This window comes from Coloeus monedula (assembly GCF_965178545.1).
Source record: "Coloeus monedula genome assembly, chromosome: 13".
Classification (NCBI taxonomy): Eukaryota; Metazoa; Chordata; class Aves; order Passeriformes; family Corvidae; genus Coloeus; species Coloeus monedula.
Window position 1 is genome coordinate 15494525 of NC_138793.1, and position 23584 is coordinate 15518108.

The 23584-nt window shown below is 42.6% G+C and overlaps 1 protein-coding gene across 2 annotated transcripts in view; it reads right to left on the reverse strand.

The window, feature by feature from the left end:
- The window catches only part of MAF (MAF bZIP transcription factor), a 184047-nt gene that overhangs the window by 106778 nt on the left and 53685 nt on the right, over positions 1-23584 (reverse strand). Inside the window, exon 3 of one of the 2 annotated variants that reach the window (XM_082290057.1) lies at positions 14367-15835. The exons of the other annotated variant lie outside the window; for it this stretch is intronic. The gene's annotated coding sequence lies outside the window, so the exon portion shown is untranslated. Of the gene's footprint in view, positions 1-14366; positions 15836-23584 lie in introns of those variants that run through there. 2 annotated transcript variants of the gene reach the window in all.

The window sequence follows — 23584 nt, forward strand, 5'->3', positions numbered from 1 at the left end:
ACTGGTGCTGTGCACTAACACAGCCCTGAGCCCAGGCTCATAAGAGGATGGAGGTGCCCACTGTGGGAACAGGGTGGAATAAAGGTGCCTGACTTCAAAATTGAAATCCAGAAAACTTCTGTTCAGCTGCCAACAACTGTGAATCATCTACTGTCCAGACACATTTCCCATTTCCTCTGAGTGTCCTGGGTGCCTCCGTCCGGCTGCATTACAGATCAGCAGCTCTGTGCCAGGAGCAAAGGGCTCAGTAGGGAGTGGGGCTGCTGACTCAGTCCTGTCTCCAAACTGGGACCAGTTTTACCTGACCAGACCCTGTTGAGAAGGCCTAACTCCACTTCTGTAGAACATTTGTTTTGGTGCAGGATTCTTGGGTTGCACTGTGTGCTCTGGCCTGCCCTGGATGCGACAGGAGTCCCCAGATCTGTCCAGAGCTCCTCACCAATGTACAAATCAGAACCTGTGACATTAAAATATCTCAAACTGCTTTTTTCAGGGGAAGTTTACAGGCAGCTTCTCACCTAATGAATCAATTCACAAACTGTTATTATCACGTGAATCACTACTGTGCCCGAGGATCAAATGCCACTTGGTCCTGTGTCAGAGTAGATATGGACAAACCCACTGGAAGAAACCCTCCCTGCTGGCTCTGCCTGCTGGGCACAAAGCCCACCAGACTCTGAGCAGCTCTGCTCAAAGCAGAACAAGCCCAATGAAAGGCCACACCTTAGGAAATAAAATCATACATGAATTCCCAGGCATCCCACTGAAAATCATCTTCAGATGGATGTGACTGACCCTCGGTCACACTCAGAACTTGAAGTTCAGGTCAAGCTAAGAAACTCTGCTCCTGCCTCTCTGGCTGCCCAGGCAGAGCAGAAAGGAGTAGAGCTAGTGTCTGCTGCAGCCTCAGTGCAGTTTGTGTGCAAGGGTGCAATCACTTCATCCCAGGAATGCAAACTTCTTGTGGATAGGAAATTCCTGGAATTCATGCTCTTATGATGCAAGGAGGAATGTGCCTTTAAAATCCTCACAGTCACTTTATTTTCATAGCCTGGCAAAGAGTTTTGTATGTGAATCAGGAAGGGAAGCACAGCACACCTTTAAATGAATATGGATAATATTTTTCTATTACCCTGATGACTACACCTAAATTGCCTTGTAAAATGTTTAACACTTTATCCTGGCAGTGTTTTGACACTGGAGAACTTTTTCCACCAGGGCCAAGTGAGGGATGACCTGGCAGCAAAGCAGCTGGTCCCAGAGAATGGTGGATCACAGTGGAGCTGCTGGATCGCACCAATCCCAGACCTCGTCCCAGCGCTTGTGTGCAAGCTGAAGAATTTGAGAGCAGGCCTAGAGCTTTATCAGAAGGTGGCTCACAGCTGGTGCTTCCTCCTGGTCTCATTGTATGATGTGTTCCCTCGTGGGACCCCATCAGCTACCCATAACAACAGGTCCAAAGGCAGATGCCACATCTTTGTACCAAGGTAAGTGAAAAGAACACCGCAGCTGCTCAGCTGCACAGAGTCATGGCACATGGGATAGGGGTATTTTATTTATCATCAGGGCATCCTTTGCCAGTCAGCTCCTGTAAACCTTACAGTGACACAAGATTCTTACTGGCAGGCAAAATAGTTAGGTGTATACACAGTTCTCGGGGGAATAATGTGACTTCTTGTTCTTTTGACCAGCATTGTTTAACCAGGTCTGACAAATGTGTTTCTAAGGGAACGGAGTTCAGCTGGGTTGGGCACAAGTGCTTGGCTGAGTAGGCACCTGCATCGTGCACTGGCTGGGTGTACATCCCTGCCTGCAGATGCTGCTGCCTCCCAGGATTTCCTACAAAGTGTCTAAAAGTCACCAATCAGGGTTAGGGTTAAATGACATTTTGCTCATCTGAGATTTCTTTCTGTAACTGGCACAGAGAGCAAGAAAGAGAGAGAAAACCTGAATAATTGAAAGGGGAGGATGGAGAAAGATTTTTTTTTTAAGAAAAGATCAGTTCTCAGTTGGCAAGAAGAAAACCTACCAAGAATGTGTGGAGATAATACTGAGCTGCTATTATACCACTGCATCCCCCTGAGGAAAAAGTTATCTCTCAATAGATCTGAAAGGAGGTTTTAAGTGAATCAGTAAATGAACCAGTCTGGGGACATGAACAAAATATGTGTGTTTTCCAGTCTCTGAATATAAACAAACAAAGCATAAATATTCAGAAATTACTCCAGTTAGTCCTCTCAAAAACTCTTTGAGCAGTGAGATAAATAATACGAGTGTTTGCAGTTCAGAGCAGATGATCTCCATGGGGGAAAAGGCAGCAGAGGAAGGAGCTGTACTCCTCCTGTCCCAATCTTTGGTGATTTACTCACCCATCACAGCAGCCCGGCACAGAGTGGTGTCCACACCACATAAAGCTCAGTGCTAACATACGACACACATAATGGACCTGCTTGGAAGTCTTCACTTGAGGATTTATGAAGAACAATCTAATTATTCAACTCAGTGCTGCTCACTACCATTATTGCTCCTATTTAAAGCCTCCATGGAACAGGCCGTTTGTCTCAGGGGACAGACCTTGTCATAGCGGTTTTCATTGATAGAAATACACTCCTCAGTTTTGATAGCAACCCAGCTAATCCTGGAGAGACTTGGTAAACATATCTCACACTCGATAGGCCCAAGGAATCAGGCCTTGACAGCCCCGATTTTCCAGGAACAGAAAAATGGGGTTGCTTTACCGATAAACTCTAATTAAAGATGAGCAAAAACTGACCCAAAGCTTCTGTTTGCTGCAACAACACAAGAGCTCTGTGGCTTCCTCCTGCCTATAATTGCTTCAGCATCCCGAAGGACGGAGGGGGTTGTCAGCATCCCCCCCCTCAAACAGAAGTTGCACTGTTATTTATAACCCTGGGATATGTAACAGACGAGAGGAGTCACCTTGGCTGAGCAAGTCTCTCCTGTAGCTTAACCTTGGGTGAGCAGCAGCAAGAAGAGCACTTGCTGTGGTGCCAGCGTGGCAGGAGGCAAAGGGAGGCACAGCCAGAATTCCCATTCAGATCCAACCACATGGCAAGACCTCAGCAGATTCCCTCATCTTTACTGGAAACAGTTTTTCTTTTTTTTAAAATTTGCCTGAATATTTGTTGGTTCTATTTCTATGCAGAAGAATAAGGTAAACATCCTTTGCTCCTCCTCTCCTAGAAACAGTTAGTGAAGGTTTGCATTGTCTCTGTAAATTATTTAAAAGTAGTGGGGGTAACAAACATTTCCTAAAAAGCATCTGGGGACAGCCACCAAATTCCTGTCACTGGCTGTTGGTACCCAGTCAAACACTGCCTGAAAGCAAAGAGATGCTGAAGGATAAGAGTGTGTGGCTCTTATCACCAGCCAACCTTAAATAAGCAATTTTTCATCCCTTCACATGACAAACCAAATGCTGTCCTGGGTGCCCCCCTCAGTGAGCCCTCAAGGGCTCAGGGAACAACTGCTCAGGTTTTTAAAGGTATTTAGATACCAAACTCCCATTGATTTTGAGACTGGCTACATGTGTGGAAACCTTGCTATTGCTTTGCTGTTTTATCTTTCTTTGCTCAAGGCAGTGCTAAGAATGATAGATGTGCCATAATTAAAAATATACATGGAAACCTCAACCCACATGTATCTGATCTTCTCTATTTCTCTTCCACCTAGGAAGTCCAGACCACTTGCATTAGTGTAAAAATTGGAGCATTTCTTTCCCTTGGAGAAATTAGCCATTTTTCTCCAACATTCACACTGCTTTTTGAGGTTCCTGATCTGAACCTAATCCCTAATCTTTTGTCTTTTGAGTATAGGACCTGAAGCCCACTTTGCTGGGCCTTTCTCTGCAGCTTCATTTTTGCTTTTATCTCTCCCACTTTTTGAAGGCAAAATGAGCAAAACCTGCTCACAGCCCAACACAAGCCTTGGCAGGCAGCTCAGAGGTGCCAGCACGGTTTACATGGCAGTGGAGGGCACACAGGTCCTCAAAACTTTATTTTTGAGGGTATAATCACAAAAGCAGTGACTTTTGGGGCACAGCTGGCAACTCCTGAACACAAAGACTAAAACCATGGGCTTTTCCTGCAGACAGGACAGTTGCTTGCAAGGGTTTTGACCTGCTTTGCTTTGCACATAATTCAAATCCCAAATGCTTTGGCTACTCATGGCCAGCATTCATGTGCTAAATGTTGCTGTATACTCCCCCACACATGCTGTGGCCTGAAACAGAGCAGGTAAATCATAGCATAAAAGTAATAATCTGGATTCTCTAATTGTTGACTAGCACATGAATATTTGAACTGGAGGAGGTTCTTTTTCATGCTGGTAAAGGGTACAGGAGCTTTCTTCCTCTAAGGGTTAGAAAGATTCAGTTTGATCAGAAACTTGTAGCCAAGGCTTGCTCAGAATCCCTGAGGAATGTTTTATAAGGGGTGAAATGGGCCTGATTCTGCCCTGCTATCTGAGTGGCACCAGCACATACTTCAGTAATTTTTTATTTGCTTCATCCTTACAGAAGGCTTGGGGCTGTGTTTCTGTGCTTCTGTGGTTTTACCTATTTGTGGAAAATGTGTGGAAAATGAGATCCAGAACCAGCCACCTGTTGAGCCTATTTCCATGCTGGAGCTGATACCCACAGCATTCAGTGCCTGAGGAGCAGTCAGCTGGGAGCCCCTGCAGAGAAGGGAGCAGAGAAACTGTGATGGTTCTAATACAACACACTTGTGATGACATTTTTTGATTATCTAAAGATTAAACACCAAGTCCAATTTCACTTGCAGTCAACAAGAACAAACTACCTCGAAAGGTAGAGGCAAAGATGGAGGCATCCTGGATGACTTGGATGCAGGAGATTGCTGATTTCTGAACAGGTCTCAAGCAGGGTGCCCAAGCTATGCTAGAAGCCACCCTGATCCTACTCATGCACAAATCACTGAAAGCTTGTGCAGTTGCTGAAATAACGTGACTTGGCTGTAAACATTGCATGCAGAAATCAGTGACTTCTTTTTAAACACACTGCATGCAGAAATCAGTGATTTCTTTTTAAACACACTGCATGGAAATGAGATGAATGCAAGCCAAAAACCCATGTGGCTCCGTGATAGATCACACTGTATCACAGCTAGGAAGAAAAGGCTCATTCCTGGCTGCAGCATGGATGCTTGCTGCTGAAGGTAGTAAAAGTCCAGCAAAAGTTATTTTACTAGCTTGTAAGTAACAGCCCTCCCAGCTCATAAATTACTTTCCTATAGGAATTTACTGTTCAGGGTAAGATGAACAACTCAAAAAGTAGCCTGACAATGCTGTCCAAATGAATTTCATTGCAGGATGAGGATTGTGGGACTTATGGTGTGGCTTTGTTCTGTACTCCCACATTCCTCACAGGTCAAATCACCAAAGTAGCCAACTGGCCAGAGCCTGCTCCAGCCTGCTCTAGTGAGCAAGGTGGTGTGGTGAAAATAATGGGAATTCTAGATCCCAAACACTCAATGGTTAAACACAGCAAAAGCTTGGGCTGCTCCCTGGGACACCATTTTCTCAGGGCTTTTCGTGCTTTTTGATTGTGAAACAGCTTAGGTGGGACCAGCAAAGACATGAGCTGGCCAAGCTTGAACCTGGGAGATGGAGTGAGCAGCCCCGGCTCCTTCAGACAAAACTCCTGCATTAAACCCCTTTTTATTTATGAGGAGGGTACAACAAACTCCAAACAACCAGGAGTGCCTATTCTAACAATGTCTTGTGGTGCTTTTCCCTGTGCAGGTGGTTGGGAAGGAAGGAAGGAAGGAAGGAAGGAAGGAAGGAATTCAGAAGGAAGGAAGGAAGGAAGGAAGGAAGGAAGGAAGGAAGGAAGGAAGGAAGGAAGGAAGGAAGGAAGGAAGGAATAACCACTAATCCAGGTGAACCAACTTACTGCAGTCCTACCTATGAAAGCCAGCCTTGAAGGACATGTTGCACCAGGGACTAAGCATAAAAATGTTGACCTACCAGAAAAATCACCTGTTAGCAGTAGGTTACTTCCATCCCTGCCAAGGAACAAATTTGTCTCTTTCCTTTGCCTTCCCCACACACTTGCACACACAGAGAGACACTGACATTCTCTTACCCTTCAACCATCCCCACCCCAGCCACGGGTGGGTACCCTGGGCAGGCTGCCCTTTCACCTGGAGTGGTGGGGGTCTGGTGGAGTCTACAGCAGAGGATAAAACAAAACCTGCTGCACACAGTAGATTTCAGTGGAAGAAAGTCTTTCCTACAGAGGATTTTGGTAGTGAGACACAAATATATGAAGCCTTCCCTTACAAAAAAAAAAAAAAAAAAAAAAAAAAAAAAAAAAAAAAAAAAAAGCTTCATTGCATCCTCCAGCCTGCCTAAACCTTCTGGCACATTTCTGAATATTGCTGTGCTAATGAGGTAAGGAGCAGCCGACGTCCAAATAAATTCCAGCAAGAAGTTCCAGTTTACTTTAAAGTCATTGACTCTCTTAGGAGGAGGTCAAGGCAAAGTTATTTGGTCGTGGTTTTTCTTTTGCTTCCTGTTTTAAGTTACCAAGTTCTTGTACTGTCAAAAAAACTGCTGACTTCTACCCCTCAGGTGTCTGTGCTAAAGTGGAAAATGAGCTGCTCTTTCTTTCCCCCTCCTCCTCTCTCTCTCTCTTTGTCTTCCTCCCTCTGTGTGCAACTTTGGGGTTGTCTGAGGGACAGGTACACAGAACATCCTTAAGGGACAGAACATACAAATTTTACAGATTTTAAAATACAGCTGGGCAAGAAATTGGCCCTTTTAAGGCTCCCCTAAATAACAAGCATGCAAGCACCCCAAATAGAACAGAAGCAGCTCTGGAGACAGACCTGGAGACCAGAGATGGACACTGGAGTCTGCAGACCTCACTCAGGGGGGATTTTTCACTGTACAAGTTTTGATAGTGCTAAGATCTGACAAATTAGTTTGACTTATTGAGACTACAGCCATACCTGAGACTCAGAGGAAATTTGGGTTCACATTTCTACAAGTTTGAAAATGCAGATTACTTTTTTCTTGAGTCTTAAGTTTTTAAAGGAATGTGTAAGACTCCAAGGCCTCATGGAAAATTCAGTGCAGAATAACTCCCCTGAATAAGTTAAAGCCTCTCCTGACCTCACTACTAAAATATTTGAGACGCTAAATGAAACAAGGCATAAGAGAAAAAAAAAGGTTCTGTGGACATGCTACAGCATCCCTTTATCTTCAGAGCCTGAAGAGGGTGGAGCGCAATTAGCTCATCTGTGAGATATTTGGGCAGGGGAGAAACTTCAAGAAGAATTAAATTCAGCTCCAGACCAGGATCCTGTTGTCCCATAGATGGCACCTTGGAAAGCAGCAGTTAAGCTGGGAACTCATTGCTGCAGGAGGCTGTGGTGGCCAGAGGAATGAGTGGGATCCAGAGGGGACTAAGGACACATGGAGAATCGATGCCCTGGTGGTGATCAGATTCAAATCCCCAGGTGCAACCTCAGCACTGATGACTTCCTGAGCAAGGAGCACATAGCAAAGGGAACTGTCACACCTGCAATGCCCTGTTCTTCAAACTTTCTCCTATATTGAACATCAGAGGGAAAATATACAGAGCCACACAGATCTTGCACAAATCCACGTCTTAGCTGCACACAAGTCTGTCTCTTCAAGAAGTGACACTGCTCCTGCATGACTCACTCACCCTCTGCTAGGCTGGGGCAAAGTTTTCAGCCTTGGTGTATGTACATGGCATCTCTTAGGAAGCATTCTCACCCAAAACTGGTTTTCTGAGGAATGGAAGCAGAAAAAGCTATTCCCAGGCAGCTGGATGCGAGAGTATTTCAATATCCGCTCATCCAAGCTTTAATCTCTAAATTGCAAAAACATTAACATTATTGATTGATCAGACATTAATCCAACAGGAAATTTAATTAAATTAAAATGTGTCACTGAGCAGTCCTCACACTGTCATGTATAAATCTTTGGAAATAAGTAGACAAAGACAGCAGCAATTGATACCATGTTCCCAGCTCAATTTATCCCCCACCTTTTTATTTTCCCACTGATCCTGAGTGTGCTCACAGACTCACAGGGGGACAGCCTCATCTGCAGGGTGTCCATCTGATGCACTCCAGCACCAGATCCCTCCATGTCCACTGGATGGGGGTTATTTACAGCTGAATAGGCTCAAACCAGACAGCTCTGGGGAAACAACCTTCATTCAAGGCACTGCCCTTAATTTAGCAGTGCTCCTCCTTGTAGCAGGTTTGTCCCCAAAGGCAGGAGGGTCCCAGAGAAAGTCTGAGAGGCCCCTTGCATTAAATCAGTTTATTCCTGGGGAGAGCATTTTGCAGCATCCAGCAGTGCCAGAGTCCCCACCAAAGCACAGACACGTGTGGGTAATGGCAAGGTGCTGAAATGGATGATTAAGAAACAACTCTGTACCACAACTTCTTCAGAGTACTATAAATCATTACAGCTGGCTGAATAACACAAAAAGAGATTAAGAAATATTTTCTCCAGTTCATTTCTGAACAGCAGTGGGTTTGGCTTGCTGTCACTTATGACAGGATGATATTTACTGTAATTTATTATTACTGTTGCTGCTCACTGCTATTCTGGCGGCCACTGGCTACTCATGAGAAAGTTTGAGAAGCCGGGGAGTTCATATGGCTTTTTTTTTGCTAAAGTGTTTTTTCTACCTGACAGGGAGTTGTTTTTTCCCCAACATCTGTTATTCTCCTTCCCAAGTGCCAGTGTCCTGAGGGGAAACCAAGGGGCTGCACGCGACCGTGCTCACGTACTGGGGGACAGGGAAGAGCAGAAGGGAAGGAGTCAGCAAATGGTGCTGGGTGAGATGTTTTTGCTTCAATGGAGCGTGGGGAGGGAAGGAAGGGAAATCCAGATCAGTATTTATAGACATAAAAATCCAGCACTAAGCATTTTGCAGCGAGAAGGAAAACAAATATTCATTTACCCAGGTGAATGGTATCCACCATGCTCACCACGGAGTGTGCAGACTCCTGTGGGCTCTCTGCCTTTCTGTTCATCCAGCACCAAGCTACATGTGAGTGGTGCTGCCTTCAGAAACCACTTGAATTATTTCAGGGTTTACATCCTCTAATCTTACCAAATACAAACTTCAATTCCATTTCTTGAGAGCCGTCCTCAAAAAAATACTGAGGTAATACCAATTGGCTTGTGACTAGATGTGAAAATAGAGCTGTCTCAGCATGGAGTCCCACAGACAGGGCACAGATTTTTGCTGTCTCCACCTCCCACTTGCAGCACAAGTACAATTTTCATGCCTCTGTCAGAAGTGCCAACCTGGGGAAGTTGCAACGAGCAAGCAAGGAGAGGAGCAATGAATTAACTTGACAACAAGAATTGCTGCTGATAAATATCTTAAGAATTTGATCCATAAAGGTTTATTTCTCTGTGGTCCATGTTAGGGGTGGCTGTTTTTGGGGTCTCCAGCAGCACGTGGTAGTGTGTGTTTCAGCTCAGATGCATATCTGCTTTGCAAAGGAAAATTCCCACTGCACAGAACAGACAAAGTGAGCTCAGCTGTATGGGGAAATGGATCTGGAACTGCATTTAGAGGCAGTGATTTATATATAAATTATAAAGTGTGTCAATTCCGGACACCCATTCATATGGAGTTTGTCAGATCCAGCTCTGGAACGTGTACTGCCTGCAGAAACCATCCGGAAGACCTAAGAGGCTGCTTTAAACCCCAGTGTGTGAAAGGCCCCAAACCAGGACTTAATGGATTAGTAAGGCTGAAAAGGACCATCACAGTCATCTGGTTTTGCTTCCTATGTAACACAGCTGAAGAACTTCACCCACTCATTTCAGCATCAAAGCCATAACTTCTGCTGAAGCTATTGCATAGCTTTAGAAAGACACTCACTCTTGATTTAGAGACTGAAAGCAATGCTCAATCCACTGCATTCCTAAGCCAAATGTTCCAGCCATTAACTACTCTTGCTATTAAAAAGGCACACTTTCAGGGCAATTTTATCTAGCACCAGCTTCATGCAGTCACATCCTGCTATGTCCTTCCTCACTGTTTTAAAGAGCGGGTTACAGTCAGGTCTAAGTTGTGTGGACTGTCCTATGAAGCACTGCATATTTTCTCAGACAGTCTTGAAGATACATCACCTGAGAATATTTATGAATGCACAAATTAATTGAAAATATCATTTCCAAGAGAATAACCAGAATAAGCCCCTCTCTTCTGATGAAAAACTTCTGCACATTTTTATGTGTGTATCTGTGTTTTATTTTGCTTTTAATCTGATGCCTCTGAGATGGTATGGACAAAGAGATACAGGTAAATATGTGTCACACACATCTCTCCCCCAGAACATTAGTAGAGGCATAATTCTGTGCATCAAAGCACAGTCTGTGTCACATCCAGCACAGACACTGAACAATGTCCCTTTAGAAAGGGCAGAGGGTGAGAGTAGCTTTATGACACTATTGATTTATTCTGTGCCTGCAGTTAAAAACTATACCCAGACAGACAATAAAAATAACTGCTCTAACCATATAACAGCTTCCTGCTACTAAAATGGATTTTACACTTAAAGGCATGGAGGGCTTTTGTTTTTTCCTTAAGTCTCAATTATGACTTTTTCTGAATAAATGGAAATGAGAAATTGTCAGAACTGGTTTAGTCCTGATGCTGTGATTTTTTTCTGCTCTCCTCAGTGTTTAAAAAGGCTGGGTTTATTTTTCCATTGCAAAGTTGTGTTGTAAGTGCACTAGTAGGCACAGTAACCTGGTATTAATCAGACCAGATAATTTGGTGCACAATTTCTACATGAAGAAATGGGCAATGGGAGTGGTAGTTTGGAATGGATGTGTCATAAAAAATAAAATTGATTATGGTCTTTGTGGTCAACTGGATGAGCTAGGATTGAGGTTGTGACCTTAGATTTGAATGTTAAAATAATATCTAGAGCAACAGGATCATCTCCTAGAAAACCTATTTTCACTCAAAGGACCCCATAGATTTGCACACTGAGATTTGGGCAAGCTGCAAGTGCTTTGCTACACCAACACTAGTGTCTTAAGCAGGTTTCTAACAGGCTTCTATGGTAATTAGCCAGTTTCCATGATAATAGGGAAGGAATCTTAAAAATGGAAGCCCTGGACTGTGTGGACATGAATGGATCTGTTTTAAGACAATATAACCCTCCCTTGAGGTCTTTATCAACATCCCTGAAACTGCTGAAAGAAATGGAGATAGCAGGGCAATGGGTCTGTGAGCTGGCACCAGAGGTAGCTGGAGAGGTCCTGTCTCTCTGTACTTGTCCTGTTAGGACAGTTTTGGATAGAATTACAGTGATTCAGACATGGGGAATTATTGACCTGAAACTTGGGCTTTTTTCAGATTTTTGTCAGCAGGGCTGGTTCTCTGCTCCAGTTCATCAGTTCACAAAGCAGCACCTATAGGCACAAAACATGGACTGTGAGGCAACACAAATGACAGCCCAGAACAGCAGGGAAAATCCCAAACTATATGAAAGACAGTGTGAGACAGGATGAGGTGGTCAGGTAGAGCAAGGAGAGATGTGCACCACAGCCTGTTTCTCTGCAGAATGAAGATGAGCAGCCTGCGTGCATGAGGTCAGACAGTAAAAGGAAGAGAGCCCTGGGCTGGAAAAAAAATGGTCAGAAAAAGAAAAAAGGAAAAAAAGGAAAGGAGGAGGAACCTGCTATTCAATCGTCATTCCTTTTACATAGGTTTTATGATCTGGGAGATACTGCCTGAATGACACATAATGTGAGATATTGTAATGTGATCTCCTGTCCCCGGAGATGCTCTCAGAAATTAGATTATTACATGGGCATGGCTTTTATAAAATTGAGCAAACATTGTAATAAATGAACTCAAAGAGTGAGAAAATCAAGATTAGACTCTTCACATTTGGCTGGGGGATTTTTTTCACTTATGCTCTGTGATAAAGCTTAGATACATTAATTAACTTGCTTTAAAATTGACTTATTGAATATGTTTGCAAGATACATTTTTGTTTTAATCTGTAAAACATACAAATAGGAATGTTTACACAGAAAATGACCCTGTGGAAATTGTATATTTCCATCCTGGACAGAGAAGACTTTTTCAGCTTTTTTTTCACATGTCCTTTTGGTGGTTCTGGCATTGGAAAATTCAGTTCTTGCAATGGGGGTCATTGTGTGCTGAAACACTCATGGGACATGACACTGAAAACAGGGTTCTGGTTTCTCTGATTTTCATGTAATGGTCAACAGAAAATATCCAAGATGGAAGTTAAAATTTTCCTTTCAGTCATGGGGTTCATTGTCAACCTTCATTGTATCTTCAGCTCCTCTGGACAAGCCAGTATCTGGCCCTTAAATGCTTACACACAGCTCCTCCCTTGTCCAGGATTTGTCACACAATTTCAAGAGTACAATTTCCTGATGAATCACTCCTCTCTGTTCCTTACACCTCACTTTCATGTTTATTATTTTTTGGAAGCATGATTATTTTACAGCCTTCCATCATCAGCCTCTTCTGAGGGTTCCAAATGTTTATCCAGTTTTAAACCCACGTGGTTTTAGTGCTCAGCTCTCAGACCAGGGTGCTGTTTTCCCACATGGTGCTGTGGGACCCCTGTGCAAAGACATCACAGATGGCTCCCAAATCCCAACTGCATGGATGGCTGCTCTCCACCTCCCTCCATGCCTGCATGGCTCAAGAGCATCTCAGCTAGGACCCAGCTTTAAATGGGGGTTCATGGCCCATTGCAGAAGGTTGCACCAGAGCTTTGTCAGCCTGTGGTGAAATCTTCACCCCTCTGGCTGGGATGCTTAACTGGGAGAAGAATTTCTCTCTGAAAGTCCCAACAGCTCTGCAATGTTGGAAAAAATCTTTATGGGGGAGTGATCCCTTCTGGTGCTTTTCAAAGCCTGTTTTCAGAGTAGCAGATATATTGGTGGTGGGTTGCTAAGTACAGTAACTACTCTACAGGAGCCAGGCACAACAAACCAGCTCCTCAGGTTTGATGCTGTGCTTGAGCACAGTTCCATGAGTGTGAATGGCTCCAGACCTCAATAATTGTGACAAATATAAATCCTGAGTAGGGAATTATTTAAGGTAGCTGTGGCAGCTGAAGGTTTATGCTGTGAAGATGCTCTGCAGGAGCCAGCCTCTCCCAGAAGTAATAAATAGAGTGATGAGTTTTATCAGGGAAGGGAACCATTCTTGATGTCTGCTGGTACAGGTCAGAACACCAAGCATGTCTTTGGTGACACAATAGATAATGAGTCATGGAATAATGAGGCCTAATCAAAAGGGGAGATTCCACATCTTGCCTGGTGTGGCCCCACATTGTAGATTTACTACACTTATGCAATGTGAGCACGCCAAAAACTTATGCCAGCACCAAATCCTAGAATTTGCATGATTCTGGGATTTTATGCTACATCTAGGAGGTTGTTTCAGCATAGCTGCCTCATCCATTCCCCCTAAAACATCAGTGAAAGAGAAGCAAGTATGCTGCAGATATCCTGCACTTCCAGCTGAAACTTTCATTTGGGAAAGAAACAGGCTAAACATAGAAAATAGGAGGTTAGGCTGAGTGATCTGAGTGGCTGTGACTGTTTGTAACTTAGCAGCTGGTCTTTGAGAAGTACTCTGTCCACTAGCTGGATGCCAATTGCCAAGAGATGCTATCAGTTGATTAAAACACAGCCTGCCAGCTTCCTGCTTGATAAAACTAAGTACAATCTGATTGGGAATTCTCAAACCCATTACAGAATGGCTAGTCCATCACTTAAATCAGAGTACACCACTTCCCCATGAATCATCAGCATACTTAGGTAATATATTTGCAGCAGCTAAACCCTGACAAAAACCCTGACAGTTTGTCAAAAAGGTCCCTGAGTGCCGGATCCTGGGGGGTGGGAAATGGCGGGATTGTGAGGGTTTCCTGTTGTTCCCTGCTCAGCTGGGTGAAGGTCATTTCCTCTCCTCTCTCACGCAGAAGAAGCTGAACCCTCAACCTTTGAAGGTGTGTCCATGAGCTCCCAGAAACAACAGCCAGCCCATGCAAGGAGCTCTCTCCTGCAGGGCCATGCTGACAAGGCAGGGTCACTCCCCAAAGAAGAGTGCTGGTCACTACATTTGCCTCCTTGCAGGTAAATAAGTTAATCCCAGCTGCAGAAGAAAAAAAAAAAAAATCATGGACTATCACAAATCAGTCTTACACTTTATTTCTTTTGCATGCTGTAACATGGAAAAAAAATAAAACAAGACCACCAAAAACCCAAACCCAGGGCTGCAAAGCCAGGCCAGCATTACTGCAGAAGAAGGAAGGGGCATGCTGCAACCCATTAAGGATAATCCACTAGCGGGTTGGAGTGTTTAAAAAAAGCCCTCTTTTGTTGGCTTTTTGGAGAGTTTTGTGTCTGCTGAGTTGGAGGTGGGTGTGTCCAACCCCAGATATACATCAGTGTTTGAACATCAGCTGCAGTTGTATCCTTGATCATCCCAATGTAATAGATGGAAGTGTTATCCAAGAAATTGTTGTGGGACACTCACTAGCTGAATAACAACACTGAAATACCAGAGGAACAAGTCAACCCCAGCAAAAACATAAAAACTTCATTCCTTAACAGAAATAAGATCTTAAGAGGGGAACAAACTGATGCAAAATCTAAAGTGAGTAAATGCAATAAAGTTTGGAGGTCATGTATTACTTATCAGGTAAGCAGCAGATTATAATGAAATAATGAAGCCAGAAAGATAAGTCCTAATCATAGGAATTCTCAGATAATGCCTTGATAGGTGGTGTTATCCTGCAACTCCACCACTTTCCATCCATGTCCTTTCATGTTCTCTCTCCATGTCCCTCCCTTGATTCTCCTTCCACTTTTTTCATTTTAATTAAACATTGTAAGATCTACTTGTGAAATTTATGGATAATACAACACTCCCTTGAAAAATGTCAATACATTATCTGGTGTAAAGTCATGTAATGTAACTCCATCGCTGGTCTCAATACATTTTATTTACAAGAAAATGCATAAGCAGGAGACAAATATCTATTGTTTGTGCAGTTTCAAAAACATAAACTATCACATAAAGGGGGTTTTTGTGCTCCCCCATAAACTGCTGGGAGTCAGGGAAATCTCTCCAGAAGTGAGACTGGTTTGGAACAGGTGAAGTAAAGCAGAGATTCACAGGCACAGTTTCCTCATTTAAATTAACACAAAGTGAGAGGACAAAGAGGCTCCAAAAATTCTGTCCTTGTGGTTCAAATTTGAATATATGTTTTTAAAGCTGGCCAAGCAACTGAAATTAAAGCTCATGTAATTAAGTTCCAGTAATTTGAGCAGAAAGTAGTCCTGGGAAAGTTAGCAGGCTGGAAACATTATGGCGAAGAAGATATATTGGATTTTTTTGTGCCATTCCTATCACCTCAGAAGTCCACAAAGAGGAAATTAAGGGTTAGTCACGAGTTTTCAGTCTCTGGTGTGCAGACCAAAGGTCCATGGACCAAACCACACAAGCAGACGGCTGGGTGGTGTGTTCCCACCTGAAGTTTTCAGTGTCTCTTCAGTTTTCTGTACAGGATCATGACACGGCCCCAAAGTCTCCATCCTCAGGGGTGCTGCTGCCTTCTTTTCAAACTCACATGGCTTTGCTCTCTGCTCCTTACACCCACCAGCAGTCCTGGCTTACCTCCTGCTGCTGCAGAAACTTTTGGCCTCCTCATGGTGCAGATTTATAAGCAGTGTGATCTCCTCTGCATCCAGGCATCACCACTCCGGATCTTCTGGGAGACTAAGGTTGGAAATTGGAAAAGGGATCACAAAAAGTGATAAAAGTAGAAGTAAAAAAGATCAGCAGCAAGGAGGAACAGCTACAGAAGACTGGGCAGTTACTAAACAAAAAGGATAATGAGCCAGGAGGAGTCTTGGTGGAAGAAAGAGGAGTAGTGGTTCAAGAGCTGCCAGTCACAAGCAAGACGGGTGTCACATAAAGCAGTTGACCCTCTCTAAAGCACAAACTCCTCTCCAGGCTGTTATGGGAGCTCTGGGAGGTTTGACATCCTTCCCCTTGCAAAGCAGGGTTACAGACACCCTGAAGGACTTTGTGGTGGTGTGGCTGCCCCTTGGATCAGAGCAGTGTGTCCCACCAAGCCCTGGCTTGCTTTTGGAGAGAACCCCCCACTGGCTCTCCTCTGGAAGGAATGTGTGTGCACTGAAGCTGTTCTGTAGCTGGACCAGTGCCCAACAAATGAAGACAGCCAGGGCATTACTGCAAAACCATCCCAAACAGAGACACAAGTGTAGACAGAGCTGAAGCGTAACCCAAGAGAAACAAGGCTACTGTCAGTTGCCTTAAATTCACTCAATATACCTGCGGGAAGACTGTAGGGGATTTAGAACATAGAAATGTTGAAAACTATAAGAGTTTTTTTGTAACATGCTGCTATTTTAGGTCATATTGTACCTTCAACATTTGCACACACTTCAGCTAACATCAGTGTGATCTGTACTTAACGAACAGTGAAACATGCAGGGTGCCCAGCAATGACTGAATGACTCAGGAGGAACTACAATTGATAAGACAATGATTTATGGGCCTATTGTTTTCTAGGTTCTTGTAAATAATCCTAATTGGTGTTAATCATCCACCCTCTGCTTTGTGTTATCACCAAGCAAAGAACACTTCCTAAAGAAGCTATTTAGGGGCATAATCCTTCTGAAAGGCAAGACAGCTATTGACTTCCACAGGACCTGCACTGAGGTGCTCAACCAGGGAAAACAACTGTGGAATATGAGCAAAACACATTGCGCTGTCTTTCCATGCTTGCATTCAAAAGTTCCTTTCCAATAAACTCAGAGTAAGTTCAGTGTGTCCCAGTGATCCCTTCCACATGGCCTCCGTGCAGGGACTCTCCAGCCTTTCTACCAGCTCAGAAATGCACCTGAAAAGGACGTTCATTTGCTGATGTTTATTTACTGCCAGTTTCCAGCTCCTGCCTGCATCCCCTTGCGATGGGCTGGCTGTGTCAAACCTGACAAAGGCTTCTTTGGAAGAGCAGACACCTGCACCAGGACCTGGTGTTTTTTTGACTCTGATTTTATTGTTATCCCTGAAAAAGTGCTTTGATCTTTTGCTGCTTCACCATTTGTCACACCATGCCCTTGTCACGGGGGAGCCATGGAACTCCAGACCCCCTTGCCTGCTGGTTTTAGGTGTAAGGTTTGGTGGGCTCAGTTTTAGCATACAGATGAGCTTGCTTGACCTTAACAGGTCTGCACTTTAAAAAACACTTAAATAGCATTCTAGAGGGTGCAGTCACATGCTGCTTGCTTAAGGAAACTACAAGGAAACCAGACAGCTTTTCAATTTGTGTATCAAAGAGAAGGAGATTTACACATAAAAGGGTGAATTATTTTGATTTGTAGTTTTCAAGCCACTATACGTTCTCTGACATAAATGCTCCCTTGTCTCTGCTTTCTGATAGTTCATATCAGGTTCAGTGGCCTAGATTTTCAAAAGTGGTAATTTTGGAGGCCAGTATTCCTCAGTGCCAACTCAAGGTGCCTTAAAGAGACCAGATATTGTTAAGATACTGTGTGTCTTGGGCAAATAGGGCCATTTTAGCATCTTCCAGACTTGGCACCCCAAAGTGACAGTGTGAAAAATCCTCATGGGTGGGTTTGCCAGAGGAATAAAGCTTTTCCCCATCACGCCATTCCTTCTTCTGACTCTGGTCCTCACAGCATCATACTCCCATCACCATTAAAGGTTCCTGCAGAGTCAACATCACCAGTCCTTTTTGACATTCTCAACCACCAAATATCCTACATAACCTATAAAAAGAGCTCATTTCCTCAGCTATTTCATCTTTTAAGTAGCTATCAGAGAAAAGCCTTCTAAGGCCTGAGGCTGTACAGCCAAAATCTAGCTATATGGTATTTGAGGGAGAGGAGGGGAGAAACCCTATCCCAATATCTGCATTATCCCGTTACCCTTGGATGTCTTCCACGTACTTGGAAGAGCAATGCCCCATTCTTGAGGCTTCACATTGCCTTTTTGGCAGAAGAAGGGTGGATGTGGCTCCGTTCAAAGTCAATCAATGTCACATCTTTAATCAATCTAGAAGGTCACCACTGCACTTCCATCAAAAAAGAGTTGGGTACAACTCTTGCTGAGTCTTGATTGTTTGTGGGGGACTCACGTTGCAGTGGGTGTTGGAAAAAGTCTTTTCTGGTCCTGACCTCAGCCCATCTTCTATTCCTAGGCTCTTTGTAAGAGTTTAAGATCAAATGAAGATTATACCCAGGACTCTGTGACAAAATGATGCAGGAGTATGTGTAGTGAAACCCCAAAATACACCAAAGTGACTTATCTCTGTGTTTCTTTATGGCTGTGAACACATGCAGCTTTGCTGTAAGGTTCAGAAAGCTTAGGGAGCTTTTGTGTGAAGGCAGGTCACATTTTGAGCAAGCTTACAATGATTTTGAGTTTCACATTACAATCATCTATGAAATGTCATTGTTCATCTGGGATATCTGTGAGTGGTCACAAAACAGAAATCTATTGCATTTCAGGGAACTGTGACTAGGAGGGAGAATCATGGCAAGGTATCTGTCAAAAACACTCGAACTTTAAGTCAGGACCCCTTACACAAACACACCCATCAATACAAAACACTGAATCTGTTAAGCCAGAAAATTCTTCCCCCAAGTTGGAGTAATTTCATTTCCATCCTGGCACTACTGGAGCAGGATCCAAAGCACAGTAAAGTCAAGGGTAGAATTTCCATTGATTTCTGAGGAGCCTGGATTGGATCCTAGATCACATTGTCACACTGCAGCAAAACCCAGCCGTGTTGCAGTGTACCCACCTGCTCTCCAAAGTCGCAGCTCTAGCCGTTCAAATCCATTGCAGGTACAATGTAGGTTATTCCAGCATTTACTTGGTGCAATGCTAAATAAATACTGTTTTATCAAAATCAGCAATACTGGTCCTCGTTAGTAAATTAGGCCAACTAATGTACACTTTTTATTAGGACATTTTGTCTCCTTAAATCAAAACCAAGTGTCAAACTCTATTCTGTCAATCAGACCGGTGCCCTCCTGTACCGGCTGTGAACTAGGACTGGCTAAAGACATATGGAAAAAGTGAATGAAGACCTTAACATGTTTTTTAATGAGGAACTTGGGCTTCTTTTACAATAATTCAACAAAATCTGGCTAGGTGAGGGATCAGCAGCTTTTATGTACACAAGAAAGAAAGAAAGAACGGAAGAAGGGAAGCAAAAAGGAAGGCAGGCAAGAAGGGATGAAGGAAGAAAGTAGGGTATGAAGACCCTCTGTTTCATTTATTAATACTTCATATTGATAAGTCACAAAAACACAAAACCACAAAAACCCTCTTTAACCTTTATCTGTTCTCAACAAAATCACCCACCTACAAATTAAAATCCCATCCAGACATTGCTGAAATTACTTTCTTAGGCAGTTCTGTAATGTAAATTGTTGTGCACACTGAGAAATTATTTTTAAAATAAGACACAGAGATTTTTTCCTTCTGTGCAAATCAAACCAGAAGTCTGTATCTGAGAGGAATTTCTGGGAAGAACAAATAATCCTCCATAGCCAGTACTAGAGTAGGTGCCCTAAACAAACCTACAGAAGGAGCATAATGAGGCAATGATTTATTGCGTGCTATGCAAGTCTCACTGCTGTGAGCGTGTTGTAAGAACCAGCATAAGGGAGAGGCAGTAATCATCCAGCCTCCTCCTCCTCATGTGTTTCTGGGTATTACCTGCTCAGGATATGAGTGTGACACTGAGAAAGGGCTGCAGCCTCCCTGAGCTGCAGGATTGGCAAATGATCTTTGTGCTGCAACATTTTGTCTCATATTTAAGGCACCATCTCCCATTGACTAAAAAATAAATTTAAAAATCTGCATATGGGTATTCTGAAACTTCACGCAAATATAAAATATCATCCGTGTTGGATGCATTATTGTTATGTGTGTACCAGATACAGCTTTCAAGCTGTGTTTATTTACAACAAGAGTGTTTGCCATCAGCAGGTGGAATCCTGGATCTTTCAGAATGAAGGGTAAAACTTCCTTTGGCTGCAAAAGGGGCAGCATTTCACCTTTGCATTAGGGATTAAATACAGACAAGGAATTCTGCCCATAGAAATATTTGCAAGAAAGTCTTGGTCCTGAAGAATTACAATCAATTAAATGAGGAGCAGAAGTATGCAATGTAAACAGCATTGCACAGATCAATACAAATCAACATGAGCCTGACCCTATATGTGTTGTATTTGCAACTAGCTGGGCTTTTTTTTAAATTTAAAATTCATTTGTGTTCTTATAATGACTGGTGGGTTGCTTGCACTTCTGCCCATATTCCTCTCAATTTCTCCAATTTAAGATACGAAAAATCCCCAAAACTAAGAATTAGTCTTCAAATGTGTTTGGTGAGTTATTTATCATAAATAAACATGGAAAAATTACCTGCAGACTACTTGTGCTCAACTTCCCCCTTACCTCCCCCCCGCCCCAAAAGGCTAAATCAGTGAAATAAATTAATTGCTATGAATTATTCAGCTCTACCTGTGGCAATGAAAAATAGCAAGAGCATTAGGATTCTTCTTTGTGTACTAAGCCTCTAATTTATAGAGAATGCATATTAATAAAACACAGGAAATTCATCAATATTCAAGTCACTGGCTGCCTGACTATTTAATGTAAAATTACCAGCCAACTCAAAACTCTTACTAGTTAATCATGCAATCTAAGCCATTCTGATATTGATGGTTAACATTAATTGCCCAACTGCCATTTATAAAAACCTCTCCTACATCTTCCCTTTGCCTGGAAGAGAACCTTTGACACATTTAAGTTTTCAGACAAGCTGGAGTAGGTCAGCTCATCCAGCCTGCTCTCCAGCCCAAAATATCTGTTTGCTTGGTTCTCATGAAAGGGACGCTGTCTCCTGTTGTGGTTTTGCTTTTGAACATGAACAGTAAAAACTGTCCTTCATTATAAGGATCTTTGATACGTTTCCCTCCTTCTGCAGATGTTCTGCAGGTGGAGAGAAGAAGCAGCTGGTTTTTTTTCCCTGCACAGATTGTGTTGTCCTTTAAAATGGAAACAAAGGTGTTCAGATCAGGAAGGCCAAAACAGTCTCACCCGCCAGCCATGCACTCCATAAAAAGCCACCACCAGCAGATTCTCTCCCCCCAAACATGAGTTCACACTCCAAAGGGGATGGCTGGAAAAGAGCAGTGACACCTTCAGACATTGCCAACTTGTGCTGCATGACCTGCTCTGCACAAATCAAGGTGCAACATAAGAATTGGGGGGAAAATTCTCATGTGATAAAACTTAGTCAAAGTTTAGGCTCAAACTCCCAAATTTATCATACCAGTAAGAAGTGCTGATGAAGGGGATGGCAGTGACATCTTCCTAAAGCAATGCACCTGAGCCACTCTCGGTATTTATCATCTGATATTTTTTTAAATTCTTCTTTTTTGGTTTTATTAACTTAATCAAATTAAAGTTAAAAAAAAAAAGCCAGGAAAAAACCCAACCTACAAGCAAATAGAAACCTTTCAGTTATTCTAGCCAAAAAGTTAGGAACCTGGAAGTTAACTGCAAATCAGCAAATCTGAAAAAAGCTCACTGTAGCAGAAACTTCAAACTACAAATATATAGAGTCATGTAAGTGCTACTGTATAATTTAAAAATGATTTTTAAAAGCAGAATTCTTAACCACTTTGAACTGACACCCTGGTGTAATTTAAACTTAAATTAAAGTATCTTAGAAAAATTTTGCCAAAATTTTTTTTAGAGTAAAGAACACAGTTTTCTCTGGATACAGTAGTTCTCTGGATTGAGAGAAATTGCTTGAATTTTATGATTTTGCCCCTCTGTAATCCAGGAACTACCAAGAAGTTAACAAGTGTATCTTCCCATGAAGTGAGGGCTGCTGAGCAATGACTGGTCAGATAAGACGTGTGGTGTTGCTTCTAATCCCTGACTACTCCGGAGCAAAATCACTCTCCTGGCCTTGAGCCTTATGTAAGGGACCCCATCATCCATCACAGCCGTGTCAATAAGAACTTGAACCTGCATGTTTGCAGCGAGCAAACACTCAGCGTGCAATAGCAGTGTCCCCCAGCCCATTTCAAAATTCCAGTAAATATTTGCGGAGGATGTTGTGCAGCCTTCGCGCAGGTCCCGGCGGCGACTCAGCGCAGCTTCGCCACGGTGGGCTCCGAGCTGCTGAGAGGTAACAACGTGCTGACAGCAAGGAGAAAATGATGACTGCACAGTGAAACACAGCCTCAGAACAAGCAAAGACTAAATAAACTCTCAGCATACCTCGGTAATTCTTTGTGGCATAAAAAGTGGCTTGGGCCTTGTCTGAACTGGGCTTTTACCTAAGCTGGAAAACCATGTTTAAATTAAATTTAAAAACCATTCTTCTTAAAAGCACTTCTACAATGCTTTGGCTGGACAGTGTGTTTTTCTAACCAATGTTTACATAGTTTGACCCATTTTCACTTCTTTGCTTTAACTGAAACTATTAATTAAGCTATTTAAAAATTAAATTGAGTATATGCGTGCTTTGGACTGGATCTCAGGCTTCATTTAATTGTTGGTTCTTGTCCTGAGTTTGGCTGTGAGGGTGTGTGAATCTGTCTCCATTTGGAAATGAACATGAAATTACAAATATATTTCATACAGACTATGAGATTGAGTAAAATACTGAAGACATGCCCTGCTTTAATTGTTTTAATTGTTTGGACTATATCCCCATGATATTGAAAAATTACATCTGCAAGAAACACAGTGACATGAGTCCAGTGTAGCTCACTGTGGAAAACTGTGAAATTGTAAATGGCTGAGCTGGTGTTAGAGATATAAACCAAAGTTCGATTTTTATGAGCACAAAAACAGTCACACATCACAATTCTTGTGATTTATGTTCCACAATCATGTTGGATTTTTGAGTGGAAAAGGTACCTAGAAATTAATGAAATGGGGTCATCTCTATTTTTCTATTTGCAACTAAAATAATTCAAGGCTTTCTCTCGTAGAGGGGTCAATGTGCAAAATGAAGTTTGATTTAGATTTCCCCATTGAATGGCTTTTCTGTACAGAAATCTCATGAAGACACACTGATTCTTTAAACTTCACTGTTGATGCTGAAATTATGCTGTGTGTCAAAATTACATTAAACAACTGCACTTATTTTCACCAGAAAAATTTGATTATTTACTCTCATTTACATTACATTTTTTCCCCACTATAATGCTGACTTGGTAATACCCTTAGGTCTGGACATCTCCAAGTAGACTTTTTCAGTAGAAAGCAAGCTTTCATTATATTTCATATTTTTTTTTCCTCCTTGATTTAAATGTTATAATTGGATTGGAGAGATATTTGTTGAGAACTTCATGTTTTGCCAGGCTCCATGAGCAGCATCTTTTCATTTCTCTCTTTTCAATGAACCTTTTGACTTGATAAAAGTGGCTCTAAGGTATT